The sequence below is a fragment of the Ixodes scapularis genome, unplaced genomic scaffold (assembly GCF_016920785.2).
Source record: "Ixodes scapularis isolate PalLabHiFi unplaced genomic scaffold, ASM1692078v2 PGA_scaffold7__128_contigs__length_106722199, whole genome shotgun sequence".
NCBI lineage: Eukaryota > Metazoa > Arthropoda > Arachnida > Ixodida > Ixodidae > Ixodes > Ixodes scapularis.
In genome coordinates this window covers 54,407,581-54,415,948 of record NW_024609882.1, presented here as the reverse complement: position 1 = coordinate 54,415,948, position 8,368 = coordinate 54,407,581, and the positions used below count along the sequence as shown (strand labels likewise).

Here is an 8,368-nt window from a genome sequence, read left to right as displayed (position 1 = left end):
CTTCTCAATTTGCTACAAAATCTGAATAAACAAGTTGTTTCGGTTGTTTGCGACATCTCTATTAGCATAATGAGGTGCCACTCACCCGGCTGCCGGCCTTGCCAGTAAGAGGTATGTGAGCGGGTTGCTGGAAGGGGTGAGAAATTGTTTTACTACAGAAAGTCGGCTGGAACGGCCTTCTTCACGCGAGTCAGTGGAACACTCGCCCCGAGCGAGTAACCTCTCGTCTCTAATGCAGTTTCCTAATGATCGCTAACAACAACAGCGACCTCACGTACGCCAAAAGTGTGTCGAATGTCCGCTTTTGGGCATCGGCGGGGTCAGTCGGTCCCGTCCAAGCCGTGTCCCCCGTTTCCCTTTGAGGGACCGAGCAGCTGGGCCTTGACGACAGGTTTTTGGGAAAGCCACCCCCCCCCCCCCCCCCGGCCGTCGCGTACCGCCACCGTCACTCCGTTTGTTATGGGATTTCGTTACGGTACAGTATAGTTTCACGCGGAAGCGGCGGCTTAAAGGGCGATTCACACACTTTCGGGAGAGCGACCACAACGGCTTTCGACGTACGGGTAGCTATGGCAACAGCTACGTCGGTTCCAACAAACGGGGCAAAGTCCGGTCTTGTTGGAGCCGACCCAGCTGTCGCCATAGCAACCCTACACTCCCAGAAAAAAAGGGTGTATGTGACTGTATCGCGCACCCTTACACCCCCTTCGACCGGAGACACCCGGCGAGCGTACTCGCACTCCTATCACGCGAATCCTCCTCTCCCAAAAGGAATCGGTGGGCGAGGCGAATGTGCTGCCAGGTGCAGCATTGCACCACCATGCACAACAACCGGCTAGCAAGCCCGAGCCTTATCGATTGAATCCAGATGGAATTTTTGAAGGCTCCTTTTACTTCTTACATAATTAGGAGAAAGTCGCCAACATATATTTTGTTGTATATTTATTCCACCACAATATAATGCTGTCAAAACAGAGGCCAGACATACAAAGCTTTCTTACGAAGAAAAATGTACGTACGAAAAAAAAATGTAAGAGATCCGTATTCACGAAGCGAAATGATCGCGAAGTTTTACGTGACTTACCAAGGTATACGAAAAGAGTTCTCGAGCTGTCTTCCGCACTTTTTTGCAGAAGACATGTCCTGGTCGCTCGCATTTTGCAGCGACAAGGGAAAGAAATTTTCTAAATAGTCTTCGACTTCGGACACGTTCCGACTTGAAGTAGTGAAGGGAAAGAAAGAACTTCAACTACACGCCGATGATTCGCGGAAGCAGTCACAGGAACCACTACGCTCTTACAAAAAAAAAAAGTATCGATGGCCCTCCCTAAGGTAGGAACGGTCGATCTTGTAGCCTATGTTCCTTTAGCAAGGGAGAAACTTTCGTTCCTGAAGCAGGGGAGCAAATAGTTCCTTCGTCGCCTGCATCTCATTATGGCGGCCCTGAATCGAGCAAATCGAGATCAGTGAGGCTTAACGAGGACGCTATGTCTCTTGTACGGGACGAGAAAAGCAGCAAACAAAAGCGTAACACGACCTTTCCGCGAACTGTGTTTATTTCCGAAGCCAGATTCCCCCCACAGGTACTGAAACTTGAGTTTCGAAAGCAGTTACTCGGTCTTCTCGTCGACAGCACTGCGATGTTAAACGGAGAAAAGCGATACCCAGTTACTTGGCGCACTTTGCGTCTTACCTTTGGTGTTATTCGAGTTACAATTCTTTCGCCAACCGCACATCCCGGAGAAATGGCAAACCAATCCGCGAAACCAAAAGCCGCTCTTGAAAGAACAAACTCGAAGCCGCTGTTTATCGCGTAGCGTGAAAGAAGGTAAAATCACTTGTCACCAGATGGCAGTGTCAAGCAGAGTGATTGCAAGTTGCTAGGCTAGGTGGCACTAAATACCGCCCAAGTCATGTTCTACAAAAAATAATTTTATTTTCTCAGGCCAGTATTGCACATCAGAGCCGTATATGTAGAGAGTTTGGCCATTCGTTGGGAAGTATAGGAGACAAATGAGGAGGCGTCATTTGCCGAAAGCGGGCTGGGCGTGTTCCAGGGCGTCTTCAGAAATTCGAATGTGACCAACCAGAAGCCGGAAATAATACTCTGATAGTGGTCGTGAACGTGTTGTGTCGTTTACCCGCAGTCTCGGGATTTTTTCAACCATGTGCAATGTACACCAGCTCGTTTGCGCCCTCACTTTTTGTTCTGATAACTGCATTAGAAGCTTCCCCTGCCGTCCTTATCTTGACGACTGAAAATACACTCTAAAAAAAATCCGTTCTTGAAAGGTTCTTCGCCGCCCCAAGAACTCTTTTTCCTCGTGAAGAACTGTTTTCGCTCAAACAGTGTCGCCCCCTGGCGCACCAGAAAGGCGACCGGGCGATGAAGAACGTTTGCCTGGAAAAAAGTTCTTCATAACGTTTTTATTTTTTTATTTTTTTTTTTTTTTCGAAGAAGCGGTTGCGCGCGAAGGAGTGCCGGTGGCGCCGCCAGCGCCGCTGCGCCGCGCTGTTTGCCTGCGTGAGATTCTGTAAAGGCGAAAGTAACGGCGGCCAACAATTCGGGGTTGCTGTTTACTGTTTCGACCTGGTTCTGCGGGCGGCATTCAATGGATGGGGTCACGGTGCGAGAACATACAAATGTGTCTAGATGGAAGCTCCAGGACGTGTCAGATTGGTTGACAAAGCAAAACCTTGGAGACTTCGCCCAGAGATTCGAAGGTAAGCCGAATGCTCCGTCCTCTTTGTTTGTGTTGGTTGGCGGCGTCGGTTTCGTCTCGCGTTTTCAGTTTCCAAGTTGAGTGCCGGTAACGGTGGCTGATCGGGGTCTCGATGGCGCTATCTTTCCGTACTTCCATGTGCACGCGAATATTTTTTGATGAAACTTGTAGTGAAGTGTGGATATTTGGACATGTTTTGTGAGCGAGGAAGTACTTCCGGGTCTTTCGGCGATTGGTGAGATTTGTCGTCGTTTGTGCGATTTCAGCATGAGCGGATACGAGTGTTCAAAGTTTTCGGAGTGCTACAACATCGGGAGTCATCGGACAAATCATGTCCAGATAGCTCATGGTGACCCGGACTTTAATTCTGTTTGCAAGTTGGGTGAGTGCTCTCCGTCTAGACGGTATTTTATTGCATTTGAGAGCTTCAGGAAGCACATGAAACGTAAAAATGTCGAGGGAGGATCTGGGGAACTAGAAAATGGAAGCAGTGGGGGGGTGATGCATGCCACTGCTTTATGGTTGTCCCCCCCCCCCCCCCATCTTCACTCTCTTTATACTATATTTGTGTACACCATCGGAATAAAAGGGTAGAAAAATGTGGTATAACTTCTGTCATTAACATATATAACATATATGTATGATGTAAACTGTTTGTGCGATATTTTATCTCCCTTTATGCAGAAGAGGTTGATGGGAAGACGTTACTAAACTTGTCAGTGTGGATGATTGAGCAGTCGCTCCCTGCTATGAAACTGCGAGTCAAACTGCTAAAACTGATTGAACAGCTAAAAGGAGACATAAAAGAAAGGTGGGGCACATTACCCAATTGGAAATTTGCGTTTCATTTGTGAAATTCGAGATGCACTAATTACATTGTTATCTTTCAGCTTGCCTGGACCCTCCAATGTGCCTCGTGCTAGTAACACAGCAACCTCAGTTTGGTCTACAGAGGTTGTAAGGAATGTATGGCCACAGAGATATACTCTCCCATAATTTCCCTCGCTGAATTTTTCCTTCAACCACAGTGAAATGAAGCACGAACAAAGTTGGTTGCTGCGTTGGCAGACGACATTCTGAGCAAAACTCCGAAAGCAGCAGCATTTGAAGTCCTCAATTATATATCTTAAAATAGAGGCTAACATTTGTTGTTTTTTCTTTCCAGAACGCCAAGTCGGTCTTAGCGAGATGATGTCATGCGTGCCCTCCAAGCGGCATACCCCTTCCTGGCCGACTCCACTGCACGCTGCGTAAGATTTACAAGAACTTGTTTTCATTCTCACAATTGAAATGCTTGTATCGAAGTTCATTATCTGCATTCTAACAGGCTTGCTACTCATCAGTCTCACTGTAGGATTCACTGCGACACAGCCTTATTAACAAAATGAAAAAAAGAAAGGTTGCTTCTTATGCATGTGCCAGAAGTTCAGCAAAACAAGGAAAACTATGGCAAAGGTGGTGGGCGAAAGCAAAAGGAAAAACGCCAACACAGTGACTGTATTCAAAAATACAAAAGGACCATGGTAAGTTTGTTACAACCTGGTTCTGATACAGTTAAAAGAAATAAAACTAACCTGGAAGCGGGAACTGTTCTTAAATAGTTATTCAGCTAAATGAAGTTATGTAATTGCTGCACCATATACTTCAAAGTGCTTAGCCTGTTACATTTTGCCAAAATGAGAGGAATCTTTATACAGTTTTCAGTTGCCCGTCCGGAGGAATGGTTAGAAGCTTGGGATTACCATACCAAATTCGGCTTTATTGTTTTTAAAGGGTATATTTATTGTTTGCATGCAGATTCTTGTTATGAAGTCTTAAATATACGACATTGATATTCACAATCAAATGACGAAATCTTTGTTTTATTATAACCTTTAGAACTGTAACAAAACATCACTTTGAGTACTCAAAATGTTTCTATTTTTACATTATTTTATTTTAGTGGTGCGTACTGTTTGCTTTACTTTTGATTCCGTACCTAAAACCACCATTCACAGCAGTTCATACTATCCATCATCACTCAGACTGTTGTTGCCTTGTCTGGTGCTTCTATGTTCAACTAAGCAGATAGTGCTTTGTTCGAGAGAATCAAACTTGTCAAGCAATTGACGTTAACAAGAGGTTCCACAGGAGTGGGAGGGCAAAGTACATGGGGTTTTAGTTGAGCATGCCAACACATTAACCGTATGATAATATTCACAGTGGTAAGAATAAAGACGAAGTTTTTGCTTACTTGCCAATACATCTTTTAGCTGCTCCTAAACATACTTTTGGCTACTCCTAAATGGACTTCTGACTACAGCAACAGGTGCTCCAAAGTGACTTGAACGAATCACATTGCTGTAAATGTAATCTGTTAAAGTCACAGTTGCATGGCTTGTCAGATATATCAAATACTCTCTGGTTGTCTCTCGGTTAAATCTCTTTTGCTGCATTGAACTGCCTTATCATAGCTAAAATATAGAGTGCATATAACTTGATCTATTTGGACCCGTGCACCCACTGTTTAAATTACAATTTTTTACATAACATAAAATAAGGCTTGCTGGAGTTCGTCTGGTACACAACTTTGTTCTTCAAATCTCATATTGTGTGCATGGCACTGACTTTTTTTTTTCAGGTTCCACATCATGACGTAGAAGGTACCGACAACTGTGGAGACCACGTAGAGATTATGGCTGCTGAATGCTCCAAGGCTGCAACAGATGTGAAGCTCTTACTTCAAATAATAGCACAGACGTCACAGGCAAGGAGGGTAGACATCGCTGGCAAGACCACCACTGATGTTATTTAGCTGTACCCGGCCCTCTGCATTCCCGAAGTGGTAATTTTAACGCCTTTTCCACTAAACTTTCAAAGCAATAGACAGCCTGAATGGTGGATCAGTTTTGTCTGGTTTTGAGTTACTTCAAACCTAAAAAGGGTATACTAAGAGACTTAGGCACTGTCTAAATTCAGCTAACAGCCTGGTTTGCAGCTGCCTATCTGCACTGCCGTTGTGCTCTTTGTCTGGGTTTAACACCTGTTTGTGCCATGCGGCCTCGGCGCCTCGCAGTGTGTGGTTGGAGAGGGGCATCATGAGAAGGAAGGGGTCAGAAGTCTTGTTTTGCCGCAATTTCATTTTTCCTGCTTCCACACCTGAGTAGTTGCCTCGTCCATCTTGTCTCCAGGATAGCATTTTTATCCATAAAGTATACCTCAACAAGAAATGGTTTTGAAGTTTTTCCAAGTCAGTTTTTGTTTTCTTTTGCTAGTGGTCAAATAATAGATCTGAGCTCGCTAACGTGCCACATATGAAATCAGACATCTGGAACGTTGTCTAAATTTTCTCAAGGCCAAAATTTCAGCGTCTCATTTCAGTGTTCCACTAGGCCGTGTTTTATTTGATCCATATTTTAGGCAGAGAAGCATTCTACCAATGTGCTAAGTTGCAATCTAGTCATGTTCAATAAACGTCCGTATGTTTTTTTTTTGTGAACCGCGGTATCTTGTCTTCATTTCACCATTGACAGGTTGGACATTGCAGATCATCTCTTGTTTCTCCTACCTCTATTCCCTATACCTCATACTTGGTCTTGACACGAGTATCAACGATGAATGTGTACTTGAATACCCATCCAAGCCAGTGGTTCTGCAGTAGATGTAGTGCCCCAGAGAAGGAGCCTTGTCGTTCAAAGCCTGTTTTGCACGTCTGTTGACGTTTACAAAACGTCTAGGTGATGTATGTTGCCTCTTTGAACAGTTCGAGACAGTCGATAAAGAGCGGTTTACAAAAGAGCTACTGTACACCTAAAATTGCTGCCCAACTGGCTTTTTGCGAATAAGTTATTCAAGCTAACTCGAAAGTGGTCTTTGCAACAAACCTTTCATTGAAAATGTTCATAATAGAAAGCTCTTTCGGTGAAAAGTAACTTAAAAGTTAGGGGTGAGCAAGTAGTGGTTGAAATGAAATCCTTTGTAGTTTTTTTTAGTTCTGTCTTGGATGGAACGGTTTGTCATCGAATACCTTTGCAAGCTTATAAGGTCTTTCAATTGACCAGTAAAGCATGAACATCTTTATGGAGTTTTTTTAGGGTCTAAGGAAATAACAGTGCTAAATAAACTTTCAAGGGAACTTTACTGTTGGGGTGTGCGAATACCCCTCGGTTCAAATAGCACAGAGATATTTCTAGATTCAAGAAGTCCACTGTACACAATGACTTTCATTGCAGTGTTGAACCTAGAAATATCGCTCTTCTTTTTGAACCGAGGGGGTATTCGCACACCCAACATAAAAGTTCCATTGAAAGGTTATTTAGAACTTATTTCCTTAGACCCTAAAATAACTCAATAAAGGTTCTTCATATTATTAACTGGTTAATTAAAAAAGAGCTCATAAGAACCTTCCAAAGGTACTTGATGAAAAATCGTTTCATCCGACAGAGAACTAAAAAGAACTGTTTCAGCGACACAAGGGCTGGAAAGAACTTTTTAAACGTTCCTCACGAAGAACTGTTCCATTGAAAAGAGAACTTAAAAGAACTGTGAAACGGTTCTTCACCAAGAACTGTTTTAGCGAGAGAAGGGCTGAAAAGAACTTTTTAAAAGTTCCTCACGAAGAACTGTTTCATTGAAAAGAGAGCTTAAAAGAACTCCTTAAAGGTTCTTCGTGAAGAACTTTTTTATAAGGTGCTTAAAAGAACCTTTACGGGTGCAAAATATGGACAAGCCGAAGAACTCCAAAAAGTTCTTTTTCGAACTGATTTTTTTTAGTGTGTATGGCACACGTGATGCTTCAATCAAGCTCATCCAAAATGATGGTGGAAGGGTGCGACTAGCGGAACGATCGACATAATCCGTACCCCAAGCGCCGAGGGCCGGGAATCTGCCGTCCGAGCGGTCACACTCTGTCCGAGCAAAACAGAGTTGAGCAGCGCATTCGTTTCTTACATTTTTCTACATAATCATGATCAAAACAACACGTGCACCCTATTTTCAACCACGAAGAGTTACTACACTTCCTACGCGCTTAATAAAAGCATTTACGAACATAGACCTTTGATCAGAACGGTTTCTGGCTACCACCGCTAGGGGATTCTTTTTGGTTGGTCAAGAGAGCATGCCAAGTTCTCTTTCCGAGTCTGGCGCACGCCCTGGTTCTGTCCGCGCCTCCCATTGACCAAACTCTCTACATATGCGGCCCTGTTGCACATGGGGATCCTCAACTATACACACATTACGTATCGTACAATCATCAGGTGAACATACATTGAGGACATACATACAGGGCACATACAAACATCAATACAACGGCACACCACACTAGCCCGAATACTACACCCGTTCTCTGTGTTTCCGTCTTTTATACGGGTCTTTTTGAACGTACGGAGTTTTTCGGTGACTGAATCAGCAACAAAAAATATTACCAGCATGTTGATTTTTTTCCAGCAATGTCATACCTGTGAGAGTATTTGGAATGGCTTAGGGGATGAATCTCTCATTAAAAAGCAAACGCTCGATCACGCCGTAATTATTTGAAAGCAATAAATCAAGCCGCTCCAATGCGGTTCGAAGCCATGAGTTTGTTTTTCCGCACGGCACGCCAAAGCTGCAACTGCCGTTTTCAATTAATCTCTGTAGAGCGGATATTCACTCAGCTGGAAGTG

At 43.9% G+C, this 8,368-nt stretch overlaps 1 long non-coding RNA gene across 1 annotated transcript; it reads left to right on the top strand.

Annotated features, from left to right (window-relative positions):
• The first annotated feature begins 3,046 nt into the window (after nucleotides 1–3,046).
• On the top strand, nucleotides 3,047–3,654 carry LOC121048051. Its single transcript, XR_005798776.1, has 3 exons — nucleotides 3,047–3,105; nucleotides 3,408–3,534; nucleotides 3,614–3,654. It is a non-coding gene; the product is annotated as an uncharacterized LOC121048051 (long non-coding RNA).
• Nucleotides 3,655–8,368: the final 4,714 nt, after the last annotated feature.